We start from the raw sequence: 14,620 nt of genomic DNA, 5'->3' as shown, positions 1-14,620 counted from the left end.
TTCAATGATGTTTCATAGTATACAAATACCCATTTTTATATACTACAAAATAGATATTGTATATTACAATTATATTAATATGAAATGTCTATTCTGCTTTGCTTTTAAAATGTCCAATGTATAAAAATTGGATCTCTTGGATCTATTTTAAAATATATTTTATCTCTTCTTTCATAATTTCTATTTATCTTTTTGCTTTGCACTCTGGAAGGATTCTCTGAGATTGTCTTTTAATTCATTAATTCAGTTTTCTGCAGTATCTTTCTCTATTAACTACTTCTATAGTCTTTTCAACTTAAATATTCATGCATTTTTTAATTTCCAAGGACATTCTGGTTCTTAGATTGCCCCATTTGCATGACAACCTGCCACTCTTTAAATTTCACTGAGAACATCAACAAGATTTTTTTTTTTAAGTTTTCTCCTATTTCCTTCATTAACTCCATTCTAGTGAGTAATATCTGCTCTAACTTGGTCCTCTTCTTTCAAATGATGGATTTTTTTATGATTAGTGATATTTTTATCTGCTCATATTTATAAGTGGAGATCTAGCTCATTCAGCATTGGTAACTGGCATTCCATCTGGAATTAGAGAAACCACTGTTCAGTTCCCTACAGTGGTTCTTACCCTCTGAGGATGGATGTGGTAGGTTAGACGCTGGTTTTGTCCTCCAGTGAATGGCTCTGAGTGGGAAAGTAGTAGCCCTCCTTCCTCATAGCAGATAATGGTTGATGATGCACAGGATGCTGGGCCATTAAGCCTCAAACCTTAAGTTGAGAGAAAAAAGAATAGGGTGAGAAAGCAAAGAAATAAAGTACTTGAAACTATGCCCAGAAAAGAACTTTGGGTGTGACAATTGGCACAGGAAACTCAATGGAAGCAAATAAGTATAAAGTCTACTAAGTGTCTGAAGCAATTGTATGGCCAAACCAGCCCTAAGCCTGGCCTTAAAAAAACCTTTAACTGTAAAAGAACTCTCAGGACCCCAGGAAACAGGTTGTGAAAACTGTGAAGTCTCCAAGGAAGGCTTACTTCCCAATGCCACTTCAAACGTGGCCATGGAGACTAATGAACAAGGAAGAGCCTTCCACAGTGTGGAGCCAAGGGCCACAGAAATTTATGCAAAAGAGTGTTGATCTTTGAGCGCAGAGCCAGGAGGTAATCATGGAAAACCCCCCCATTGCTGGGGCAGAGGATCTTCACAATAACTACACAGAAAGATTCTATTATTTATAAGGACCCTGACTGCTATGAGTCTCACATTTTCCACTGAACTTGGGTTCTAATGCAGGCTACCTATGGAGAGGCACTTAGAAATCATTGTTATGAGGAAGAGTGGAGGGATTTGCAGACAATGATGGCAGCTAACATTTTGTGTGCTAGGCAAGATTCATTGTCTCAATTCAGCAGTTACTCCCTGAGGTATGTACTGTTATGTTATTCTACAAATAGGGACACTAAGATGGGGATCAAGTAACTTGGTCAAGGTTACATAATAAGTAAGTCTTAAAGGCAGGATTCAAAACTATGGGGCCTAACCACAGAGTGTTCATTTTTTATCCCTGTCATGTTTTACAATCACAGGTCTATTGGGCATGATGAGGGATATGTAAACCCTGCATGGGAGACAAGGCATATACACAAATAAGTTTAGGACAAGAGAGTATATTATCTAATAAAGGAGTCATCAAAATGTTTTCAATCTACCACAACATAGATTACCATCACTAACTTTTAACCTTGTTAGGGACTTGTCTTGTTTACTGATGAATTACCAGTTCCCACTACACCATCTGGCTCACAGTAGGTGCTCAATAAATATTTGTTGAATGAATGAAGAATGGATACCGGAGTTCTGTAATATTAGTCTAAGGTCCTTGAGGAACTGTGCAAATTTGAGTCTAGTGTGATTGGCACTCAACAAATGGTCCTTGAATTAAACTGAGAGAAAACTGAACTGTGCCTTTACTTTAAAAGGCTGCTCATTGTTCCTAGTTTCCTTAGCTTTAAAATGGAAGGTGTTCCCTCTCCCTAACTCTAGAGACCTTGTGAAGGATTGCATTTTTCAAAAGATTTTTACCCGCTTTAACCTCTTGTGAGCTTAGTTTGTGTTCAGTAGGTGAATTTGTAATCTCAGGTTTCTACTTCTGTCTTTTTCACATACCTATATGGCCAGTTCTTGTGGTGAATTTGTTAACTCACATTGGGTTCCTTTTTCATATGTTGAGTTATACTGCTAATCATCTGCACCTTTCTCTGTTGTGGTTATTAAAAAACCATATCAATTTTATTTACTAAGCCTGTATTGTGGGCAAGATCCAGAACTGTGGGAATACAGCACTGATTGAGAAAGCTATGTTTCCTGCCCTTGTGACACAGAGAAGTGTTTCTATGTGTTTTTAAAGACTGGACTATAGGGATTCAATTGTAAAACAAAACAAAAAGCATTTCTGTTCCTTATCCCCACAAGGAACAGAGTGATTTTTTAAAAATTGGCAGTTGACTAGCATGTCTTCCCTGTGGATGGAGGAAGGAGAGATGACAATCCAAACCACGAACAGATCTCTTACTTTTGCTAGTCACAACTGAACTGTGCCTTCAGTTATTTTCTGGAAATTCCAGACTTCCAGTAAATTCCCTCTGTGTCCACCACAAGAGAAAGGGGGGAGGGGAAGCATTTTGGTTCCTAAAAAAATCAAGACAAGCGAACAAAACGTACTGACTTGGCGATCATATGAGACCTATTTTAACTGAAACTGTCTTTATAACTGACAATGATACTGCAACAACAGAACGATAACCAACCCGCCGGGGACCGGGCACCCCAGTAGCTTCCCCACTTTCAAGAACATGCTGACCTACCCTGGACTCTACTTGCCCCAATGGCACTACAAAGAGATCAACTTTCCTTTACCTAAACTCTTCCACTACACCCAACATGGAGATACTTCTTCCAGAGTGTGGGTAATCAGTCAAGGAAGGAGTCTAGTCGCCTACCTCTGGCAACAATGAGTTTTTTAAAAATGGAGCTACATCTCTAATAACAAAACCCACCAGCTGTGAAGAGTGGAGCTAAATCTATCACTATCGGGCCGCAGCATCACTCGAGAACGTTTGCTCCTGCAGTACCCTCCAAGGTCCAGGGTCCCCTGGAAGTGGCTGCCCTTGGGGCACAGTATCCCTTTTGGTCCGGGAGACTCGGAGCCTGGCTAGCCAGCAGCCTCCCTGCGCGCTGGGCCGGGTCCGCGGGTGGGAGGGCGTGCTCATCCCGGAGGTGCAAAAGTCCGTCCTGACCCGGAGCTCCCGGGGTTGTTTGGTTTAGTCCGCCTCCTGCCCCCGCCCTACCCCCCTTCCTGCAAAAGGCCAAGGAGTTTTGACCCACCATTGCCCAGGCCGAGTTCACGCTTAGGCCCTTTAGCTGCCGTCCTCTGGACAGAGAAAGCACTCGCGCAATGAGGCGAGAGCACTCAGTGAACGCGGAATCGGCAAGAAAATAATTTTTCTTCTTGGCTGCGCGCATCAGCCGCACTGGGGGGAAATCCTCCCTCCCGAAGACCCCCTCCACGCCACCACTCTCCACACCCCACAGTGGCCACACCCATCATTTGTACCGGGGAGTTTGGAAATGGAGGCGTGAAAACACTGGGCTGAAGGCGCCACTGTATGGATAGGGGCGTCCTGGGAGAGGGTACATAGGGCAATGTGCGCCCACGACACTCAAGGAGGGGAAGCGAACCCTAAAACCACTCGCGGGCACGGAGGCTGCAGGAGACCCAGAGGCGGGGCTGGGGAGGGGGTGCGGGGGTCCCCACCGCGGAGATTCTGGGGAAGCGGGAGGGGCAGCACCTGAGGAATCCGCCTCCGGCCGCGGTGGCCGCCGCCTCGCTCCGCCCCGGGGAACTGAGCGCGCGGTCAGCGCGCCTGCCAGAGAGACGCCAGCCACCGGCGGCGCTAGCACCTCGGAGGAGGGCGGCCCGAGCGAGCGGAGCGCAGCGCTGGGACCCGGACTGGGGGTGGGGAGACGAGCCCCGGCGGAGGCGAGGGCCACCCCCTGGTCCTCTGCCCTCGCGCCACGCCAGGGCCAGGTGAGCTGCTGTGGGGACTCCGGGGCACCGGGAGGCGGGAGGTGAGAGGTCGCGAGCTGGGCGCGAGCGCACGCCCCTGCCCGGCAGGAGCTGCCCTTTGGCGGGCTGTGGACCCTGCCTGCGCGGGGAAGCGCTGCGGAGGACTGTTTCTGGAGGACTACGAAGGCGGAGCGAGGATGTGAGCGCGAGCGTGTTTGCGTGGCGAGGGCAGGCGCCCGTGCCAGCCGAGATTCGAACCCCTTTTCCCCGCCGCCTCGCGTCAGCCCCCTGAGGCTCCGTGCCCGTGCGGTCCGCGCCTGGAGGCCAAAGGCCTGTCACCCCGAGCTCTCCTCGCTGCCTTTGTGGCGGGAGCGCGGAAGCCCGAGCGTGGGATGAGGGAGGCTGCCGCGCGGCGGGGAGCGCAGAGGCGGAGGCGGCGCCGGGCGCGCCGGGGACCGTCCCCCGGAGCCTGAGGGGTTGTGAAGGGGGTGGCGGGGGCGGGGGGGCAGCCGGTAGGGAGGCGCGGAGGTGACTCGGAGAGGATGCAGAGAGCTCAGCTGGGCAAAGTTGAGAGCGTCCAGCGGTGGCTGGGCGTTTGCTCGGGGTCCCTGGGTGTCTTTCCTCCACACGAAATGTCACTTTGTCGCGAGCGCGCGCGCGCGCGCGTCTTCCGGCCATCATTTCCATTTTTCGGTGTGTGTCTGAGGACCATTCTTATTCTGAATGAGACACAAAGGGTTGTGTTGACAGCTGACTCTGACACAAGTAGACAGCGAGGTGAGTGAGGTGTGTGCCCCGGACGGGCAAGGGTGTGATGATGAGCAGGTTTGTTAAAATAAATCAATGCCCTCAGTCCTTCCGAGCTCTGTTGAAAGAAATTATCTGTATAGATTCAGTTCGTAGGGTTTCTCGGTTATACCGAGCCCATGTAAGGTCCAGAACAGCATTCATCTGCCCCCGAACAGCTGCTGCATCCCTCTGAGGCGGACGGATCCTGAAGGGACTCTCAATTATGCTCCTTTTCTCAGAGCCGTGACTGTTACAAGGTCCTTATGCACCCACCTGGGCCCTCTGTCCTCTGTCGAGAAGATTGAAACCAAATTTTAATGTCTGTTTTTCACACCTTTAGACTCCTTCCCCCTTGAGATGGGAACTCCCACTTAAATCTCTTTTTAAAACCTAAAAAGCTTGTTGAATTAAATGCTTTCCACAGAAAGTTTTTGAATTAAATGGCCCCTTAAAAACCTCTCATTATTCTTTATGTTTTCTTATACATTATGTGCTGGAATTCTGCTTTGAATTTTGTGACTGCGTTAGTTCTTTTTCTTTCTGAATATTTCTTTTTTTTTCAACTTTTATTTATTTAAATGTGTTTTACCAGGACCCATCAGCTCCAAGTGGAGCAGTTCTTTCAATCTAGTTGTGGGGGGCGAAGCTCACAGTCGCCCATGTGGGGAATCGAACCAGTAACCTTGTTGTTAAGAGCAGCACGCTCTAACCAACTGAGCTAACCGGCCACCCCCTCTGAATGTTTCTGTATGGTTTTACAAATTGTAATACTGAAAATTTATTTAAACGAGAAAATATTTAAAATAATTGTTTTATTGAAAATAATAATAGAATTATACACATATAGGCGTGTGTTTAAAGGGAAAGTTTTCATTAATGTATGTTGAGAAATAAGATGCATAGAGTAAAAAATTCAAATTGTGTAAAGTAAGCCCTCTCTCTCCTACCCCATACTCCCAATGCTCTAGTCCTCCCCAGAGGCAAACACTGTGGGGATTTCTTGTATATCTCTCCTACTAAAATAGAATTACATTACAGAAATAAAAGAAGGAAGGAATTGAATATAAGTAAAGAATGAACTATGTATCAATGATGATAGATATTATTTTGATATCCATTCGTGATGATGTTAGAACTTGTATTTGGCCTAAGGCAGACACGTATTACAGTTGGAAATCAGAATGCTAAAAAAAAATCTTAGAACAAATATTCAGTAGAAAGCAGAACTATTAAACTATTATTCCACCCCACCCCATCACCAGTTTCTCTACGCTTGTTTTTTAATAAACTTTGTTGAATTTTTCCTCCATCTTGAAACTCTTTAGGAAGTAGAGAATGAGAACTACAGTTTACTCTGTCCAGTGCACTGTACATCTAAAGACATTGAAAGGACATAGGCATACTTCTGTTGACATAATATAAAAATTTTAATGGTAAGGGAGAAATATGAAGGCCAAGTTTAAGACATTTGTTCACATCTCTTAGTTCCAGACCTGGATGTGCTCTAGCTAAATAAACTCACTTTCTTCAAAATGCTTTAATTTCCCCCTCAGCTAAAGGAATTGAACTATGGGGCTTCTAGGGTACTTCTAACTACAAAATTCTGTGATTAAAATAGTTTCTGTAGGTATCCTAAGACTGGCTAAGGGTAACCCAGTTGGACCTGTGGGCATGAGACAGTGGAGTGACAAAGTAAATTCCTGAATGGTAGATTCGTAAAGAGGAAGTTAGATATGTTTAAAGTACATTCCTGCTCTTGTGAGACTGATACCATTGGAGAACAGCTACTTTACGTTTTCCCACAAAATGTCTGTTCATGTTACTGAGAGAGGCCAAACCCGGGGCTGGATGGACCTTGTATGGCTAAGGAGAGTAACTTTTCTTCACAGCTTATGGTGCCATTTTTAGGGAAATTATTCTTACCAAACTCTTACTTTGCTTTATGATAAAGTAATAATAAAGTTCATTTACCTGCTTTAAAGGGACTGACATAATTAGTAATTCTCAAAAGTATATAGAATATGAATATCCCTTATGGCTAAGATATTTTATTTACTTTATAAATATTCACTTAGAGATCATGTTCTTGGTAGGAAACTTTTCTAATCTCTGAAACACCTGCAACGTCTGGGCTGATGATTCCAGGTTGGACACAGGGAGCTGAGGAGTCATTGCAAGATTATGATAGTAAAAAGAATTAGCTGATTTTCGTCACTATAATGTGATCTCAGTTAAGGGGTTTCAAAAGTACACTGTGAGTCATGATTGAAAAATCATTGATGTTAAGAAGATCTCATACTTTAAAGCTTCAGAATCACCATTAAAGAGTATTATGTAATTATTTTGAATAAGATTGTAATATAAATAAATTATAGTGAAGTTTTAGGAATTGTTATTGGGATGATAGGAATATGAACTAGAATAGATTTGTAAGGATGTTCAGAGTAAATCTTGATTGACAAAATTGACAAAAACAAAAGAAAATCAAGTACTAGTGGTGAAATTCCTTTAAAATACAATAGTTTTTTTTATTTTTCCCAGCTTTCTTCTCAATCTTGCCATATGAACATGTATTTTTACAGATGTCTTATCATATTACAGACATTTTTACTCTGATTTTTCATAAATATTTTTCTATAATTTACTTCCTATTATTTGTAATTAGTGTATCATACCATAATTTACTTAGCCCTTCCCATATTTTGAGATTTTCCAGTATTTTAAAAATACATAATGACCGTCTTTGTGAATGTAACTTTCTTCTTATTTTTGAAACTTCCTTAGAATTGTTTCCCTACAGAGGCAGTATAGTGTGGTTGTAAAATGGGTGGGCTCTAAAATTAAAGGTTCAAAAGGTTCTAAAATTAAAGGGTGTAAAACCTAGCTCCATCACTTATTGGCAATATTAGGCAATAACTTATTTTATCAGAGCTTTCTAGTCTGTAAAATGGGTGTAGTAACAGATCTCTACAAAGTCGTTAAGGTGAAAAGCAGGAATACATGAAAACACATCAATGTCAGCTCTTATTTTTATTATGAAAATTCTCAATTTCTGGTAATTTTCCAAATTACTTTCCAAAAGGATTATGTAAATTTATATACTTCATTAACAATATGTATGTATGCTTATGTTATTTTAAAACATTTACATTATTGTGGCTAATTTGATAAGTGTAAAATTGTATCCCTTTGTTTTGATTTGTATTTCTTTCGTCTTGTGTAAAGTGAGAGGTCTTTTTCCAGCAGTATTGCTACAGTTTCCTACATACTAGAGTGGTGGAAGCTTCCTCCCCTCAGTCATTTTGAACTAAACTGTAAGACCGGCATACAGGACAAGTCAGTTAAAGAACCAAATTTTCTCATTGGTTCTTTCAAATTAATTGTAGTTTTCTTGCATTCTCACTCTACAGTAATTTTTATTAGTTATTATTTTTAATCTTAGGAAACTATCTTAAAATTAGTAAAGAATATTATGTATCAATTCTACTTAAATGAAAATGCAACCCTCCTTTTTTCTCTTGAAGGGCTGATTTATATAATTAGTATTGTGATCACAGTTTGGTGGATTTTTACTAGGAATGCTTCTCAAAACTTGGGAAAAAAAATCAGAGAAAGTTTCATGATTCCTAATCGTGTTATCTTTTGGCTACAAATGGGTAATGAAGTTATGCCCTCTGACTTGCATTCTTACATAGTCAAGGTAATTTAGACTACACAAAAGCATGCCCTTGTAAGTTCTAGAGTTCCAGCAGCCCTGATATTTCTGGCAAACACACACCCAACGTGGATAACAGCAGCTCTTTGTGTTGCAGAGCCCCAGGAGGTCTCCCTATTGTGTACTCTTCCTTCCCTCCCATTCTTGACTGACTGGCGATAGCAACTCCTCCAAGTCCAGATGTGAAGCTCCCACAGTGACTCCTCTCTTCTACCCAACTCTGTATTTATCCCTACTACCCACCCCTTGAGCACATTTGTTTTTGTCCTATGTCATAGAGAATTCATTATGTTTTCAAGGTAGTGGTTTCCGATTTTATTTTTTATTTTTTTCTGTGCTCCTTGAGTGTCTTCAAAAGTTCCTACAGTAGAGACTATAGGTATGATTAGCATAGATTAATACGTAATCAGAACTTGATAAATAAATGCTTGTTGCTGTGAATGTATCTCTGTTCCTGGGCATGGTTCCACGTTTATGGCACCAGTCCGGAGAATCAAGTTCCAGTTGTGTCCTGGATTGTTGTGTTTGCCTATATGACCTAGGTTAGGAGGTAGGAAACCTGTTTGTTCTGGCTCTTTTAGCTGCTTGTGTGTTTAGGGGAGATTCTTAACTGCTGCACCTTACTTTTCTTCTATAAAACAGGATTAACAATTACTGTTCTAATTGTCAACCATCTGAGTAGGATTGTTTTGAAGATAAAGTGAAATAATAAATGTGGAGATGTGTTAGAAAAAAAGGGTGTACAAATTTATATTATGTTGTCAACATTACCCAGGAGTGTCCATATCTTCGAGAAAATCTCATCTCATTATGGAGCTGTACTTGCAGCTCGAGGTTACATGAAAATTCTTGGGGCCCAACCCAACCATTCAATCAGAAACTCTGGGGTTGGGGCCTATGGATCTGCATGTTAACAACCCTTCTGATACTGAACCACTGCTCTGCGAGGTAGGAAATGTCATCAACCGCTAGAAAAGTATTCTTCTGCTAGTTGAATGTTATAAAATAATCCAGAAATATCATAACATCACTTACGCATGCTGAGTATGAAATGAAAGTTATTATTAGATGCTGTTTGCCTTTTAATCTTTCAAAATTTATTTCAAAGCAGGAATTGTAAATCAGGTACTTGTAGGGGCCAAGCAGGTAATCTGAGTGAGTGAAGCAGTACCCCTATAAAATAATAGAGGATGATGAGTTCTAGTGAACAAGAAAGTCTGAAGGTGGCTGCATTTCTGAGGCTCCATTGATTTTTGCCCTGTGGTACTGTGGGTCACTGTTGCCAGATCATTTGATTTTTCAATTGGAGCTGGAAACTCATATTTTTATATGAATTTAAATATCGGCAGTAAATTACAAAACAAAACATATGAACCCAACAAAACAAATCTGGAAGCCACCTAATTTCCAACCTCTCATTTAATTAAAATGGGTACGAATATTTGCGTTTGAATCAATATTACAGATAAAACAATTCTGTTCAACATTATTAATAAAAAGCCATATAAAAAAAGAAAACAATGAATATGAAAACCACACTGACGTTTTTCAACTTTCAGATTATAAAGATTCAATGGATTGATAATATCTAGTGTTGGCAATGGGGTAAAGAAGTGGTTATTGTTATACACTGTAGAGTGAATGCAAATAATTACAACTTCTCTGGAGAGCAATTTGGCATCACTTATTGATACTTTAAATGTTTCTACCTGCTCTATTCAATATGTTATCCCCTTGCCACATGTGACTATTTAAATTTAAATTAATTAACATTATATAAAACTAAAGATTCGGTTTGTCAGTTGCACTAGTCACATTTAAGTGCTCAGTAGCTGCATGTGACTACCATATTGGACTGTGCAGATAAAGAACATTTCCATCCTTGAAGAAAGTTGTATGGACAGTGTGGTCTAAACTCTGACTCAGAAATTTCCCTTCTAGGAATTTGTTAGAAAGAAATAATTAAACAAATGCACAAAGGCGTATAATAAAAATGTCACCTGAAATATTATTTATAAGAGTAAAAAAATTAGAAACTAAACATTATGTTTTTATTAAAAATTAGGGTTCAATAAATATCCATGATATAATTGTTAAGTGAAAATATCCATATTGTAGTAGAATCATTTTATTTATTTGAGTAGGTAGCTTAGGTACATAGAGATTAGGGGAATAATTTTTCTTTACTGACAAATTCATATGTGTATAACAAAGTTTTCCCTTTTTAACCAACAGCTGTTCTCATATAATAGAATAGGTTGACTTTCACTAGAAAATGAGCAGAGGCACTTGACAGCTCTCAAAGCTGAGTCTGTATTACCTGTGTTTCTGTTAGAAATTCAGAATCTCAGGCCTCACTCCAAGCCAAATGAATCAGATCTCTGGCAGTGCCAGAGCTCTCCACTTAACTGGCTGTATCTGCCTTCTGTCACTGAATCTTTCAATCTTCATTTGTTTTATGTTGGCCAAGAGAAATCTCCTTGAACTCTGAGGTTCCAGATAACCCTCCTAGGTGCTTCAGATGCTGCAGTGAAGAAATTAACAAATATCTTTGTCTTTATGGGGAATCAAATAATAAGCAAAAGAAAATGAGTAAAATATGTTGTATTTTATTTATTTTTTAAACTTTTTAATTAGTTTCAGGTGCACAAAACAATGTAATAGTTAGACATTTATCATTTATACCCTCACACAGTTACGACCCTCCTCCCCCCTGTCCACTATCCCTCTGACATCGCACACAGCCATTACATTTCCACTGTCTCTATTCCTAATGCTGTACTCCGCTTCTTGTAACCATATATATATATATATATATATATATATATATATATATAAATAAATTGTAGTTGACATTCATTATTGTTCAGCTTCAGCTTCAGGTGTACAGTGCAGTGATCAGGCATCTACATCTTCTCTGAGGTGGTCTCCCTAACAAGACAAGTGTCCATCGGATACCCTACAAAATCTTTACAACATTATTGATTACATTCCCCAAATTGACTTTCATATCCCCGTGGCAATCTTGTGGTTACTCACTGTGCTTTCTAATCCCCTCACCTTCCCACTTATCCCCACCCCCCATCCCATCTAGCAACCCTCAGTTTTTCTTCTGTCTCTGAGATTGTTTCTGATTAGTTCATTCATTTATTCTTTTCTTTAGATTCCAGATATAAGTGAGCTCATACGGTATTTGTCTTTCTCGGTCTCACTTATTTCACTGAACCTAATGTTCTCTAGGTCCATCCATGTTGTTGCAAATGGTAAGATTTCATTCTTCTTTATGGCTGCATAATACTCCATCTATCTGGAGAAATCTAAAACTCTTAATTCAACAAAATGTATGCACCCCTATGTTTATTGCAGCACTATACACAATAGCCAAGACATGGAAATAACCGAAAGCCCATCGGTAGACGACTGGATTAAGAAACTGTGGTACATTTATACAGTATGTTGTATTTTAGTTAGTGAGAAGTGCTAGAGAGGACAAGGAAGCAGCAGGGGGAATAAGAAAGTGAGATGGGAGTTGAAATTCTCTACAAGGTGTCACTGAAGAGTAACACCTGAGTGAAGATCTGAGGGCTGCGAGGGGCTGAACCATTGGAAATTTAGAGGAAGAGCATGTTTGGCTGTTGGGAGAGGGTCACTGAGGCGGCCAGTGCCACAGCTGAAGGGGTGAGGCAAATGACAGAATGAGTAAAGGATTAGATCAGAAAGGTAATCTAGATCTTTTGACTTCAAAATTCTTTTTTCTCTCTAGTATACTACACTCCTCGAATTCTTTGGTTAATCAGTTTGTAAAGAGATCAGACATCCTTAAATTCACTGTTTTTCAGTGTGATCTGTCAACACCTGCCTTATTTGCCTGGGGTGCTTGTTAAATGCGGATTATTGGTCTCTTGGCCTGCTCAATAAGAGTCTCTGGGGTGGGAGCCTGGAATGTACATTTTAACAATCTTCCAAGAAGATTTTTATGGACACAAAAGTCTTAGAACCACTCCTTACATTTATCATTCTGTAAATTTAGTTTTTCTAGAGCAGGTGTGCCTAAAATTGTCACCACAGCCTATGGAGGTGACAATGTGAAGAGAAGTATAATTGGTATTATCTCTCATTTATTTTCTGCATTTAAATTGATTAAATTGATACGACTCATAGTAAGTTTATGTATATATCTTTTTGGGAGTATTCAGGGAATTATAAGACTATTACTGAAATTCTTACCCACATCAGAGGGTACCTTTTCACTTGAGGGTTCTGTCTCCCTCCTCATTCAGTCTGTTCTGTTTTATTGGAAGGGACAACTTTAAATTTATTTGATGTTTTTTCATCATGTTTTCTTTCTCTCTCTCTCTCTCTCTCTCTCACCTCTTGTTTCTTTTCTTTCTCTTCTCTTCTTGAAACCTAACCATCCTTAAGTTAAACACCATTAACTTTTTGGTGGTCATTCTTTTATGCATCTCTATGCAGATTTATATATATCCACCAACACAAATAATTTTACATAAGGGATCATATATTTTTAAAAAAACTGTACTCATGACTTTTAAACAATTCAGAGAGCCTAAATTCCCTCTTTATCCTCCATTTTCACCCTAACAGTGTGGTCAATCTGCTATTTATTTTGTGATAACTTTTTTCACCATCATGTAGCCTTATATATATTGTATATTTTCAGCATCTTAAATATACTATCATATATATGATATTTGTCTTTTTTCACTTAATAATAGAGTACAAGGGATATACCTCTAAGTCAACTGGTATAGCACTTATATGTCCTTTTTAATGACTACATGATACTCTATAGTATACATATTCCACAGTTAAATAGCTATTAGTTTATTAAAAGGCATTTATTTTAAGTAACCAAGAAAACAGAACTATATATTAAAAGACAGACATATCTGATTATGTAATTTAAAAACATTTTTGTAAAACAAAAAAGAACCATAAACAACTACCACAGATAGGGTTTCCAGGAAGGAATTCCCGCCCATTCTCAGGAATTTTTTTTGCTTTCCCATTCCTGAATCCCGAGATATAAACTGTTTTCTGTTCTCGACGATAAATCTTTTCCACAAAGTGACAGCTGATACTACCAACCAACTGGGTTCAAGGAGCCGATTTTCCCGATTTCCCAACCAACTTTTGTCGGGATTCGGGAACGGAAAACGAAAAAAATTCCCAAGAACGTGTGGGAATTCCCACCCAAAACCCTAGCGATAAATAGGAAAAATGTCTAAGAGATACATTGTGAGTAGAACGTTTATTTCCCATTGTGGGTATTACTGGGTTCAAGGAGCCGATTTTCCCGATTTCCCCGACCGACTTTTGTTGGGATTCGGGAACAGGAATGTGAAATAAATTCCTGAGAACGGGTGAGAATTCCCGCCTGGAAACCCTAATTACAGACGAATGATAGATTGGAGAAAAAAAATCTCTACATATGCAGATAAAAGATTATCATCTCTGGTATATAAGGAACTCCTAACAAAGTGATATAAAATATTTTATAAAACATAATTTTAAAATCTTTTGCAAACGATGTGACGAGGTCATTCACAGAATTCACGTGGAGAATTCCCAAATGGTCAATAAGTGTGAAAAATGCTTAGCAATTATTGTTTGGAAAGGCAAGTTAAAAATAATAATAAACTGTCACTTGACACCTACTTGATATTGATATAAAACTTTAATCCACATTAAAATTTTCGGAAGTAGTTTATTCTCTGAAAATCTGTGCAGGAACTTTTTTTGAAAGTTATATTAAAGTTAGAAAACATAATTATTTCCCAGGATTTCTGGTTTGCTCAGAGAATTTCAGGGAGATTGACTTATTCTGTTTTAGGACTCCGTTCGTATGACAAAAGGTGAGAACAGAGCTTAGAAAATTAAATTTTGATATCCATTGCATGACAGTTTTTACTCAAAAGTATTTCCTTCCATTTGAAAACAGAGACTGTTGAATTTTAGGTTTATCGATCAATCTACTCTGAGAGGAAAACAATGAGCCACAGGGTTTACTTGACTTCCCAAGGTCACCCA

The 14,620-nt window shown here is 39.8% G+C and overlaps 1 protein-coding gene across 6 annotated transcripts in view; it reads left to right on the top strand.

Annotated features, from left to right (window-relative positions):
- The first annotated feature begins 3,897 nt into the window (after positions 1 to 3,897).
- The window catches only part of GREB1L (GREB1 like retinoic acid receptor coactivator), a 255,559-nt gene continuing 244,836 nt past the window's right edge, over positions 3,898 to 14,620 (top strand). For 3 of the 6 annotated variants that reach the window (XM_074340250.1, XM_074340245.1, XM_074340246.1), the window contains exon 1: positions 3,898 to 4,086. The gene's annotated coding sequence lies outside the window, so the exon portion shown is untranslated. The remainder of the gene's footprint in view (positions 4,087 to 14,620) is intronic. The other 3 variants (XM_074340251.1, XM_019741202.2, XM_074340252.1) reach the window with 3 other exon arrangements.

The sequence above is a fragment of the Rhinolophus sinicus genome, linkage group LG09, assembly GCF_036562045.2.
Source record: "Rhinolophus sinicus isolate RSC01 linkage group LG09, ASM3656204v1, whole genome shotgun sequence".
Lineage (NCBI taxonomy): Eukaryota > Metazoa > Chordata > Mammalia > Chiroptera > Rhinolophidae > Rhinolophus > Rhinolophus sinicus.
The sequence above is the reverse complement of the archived record's forward strand: the minus strand, read 5'-3'. Positions and strand labels throughout refer to the sequence as shown.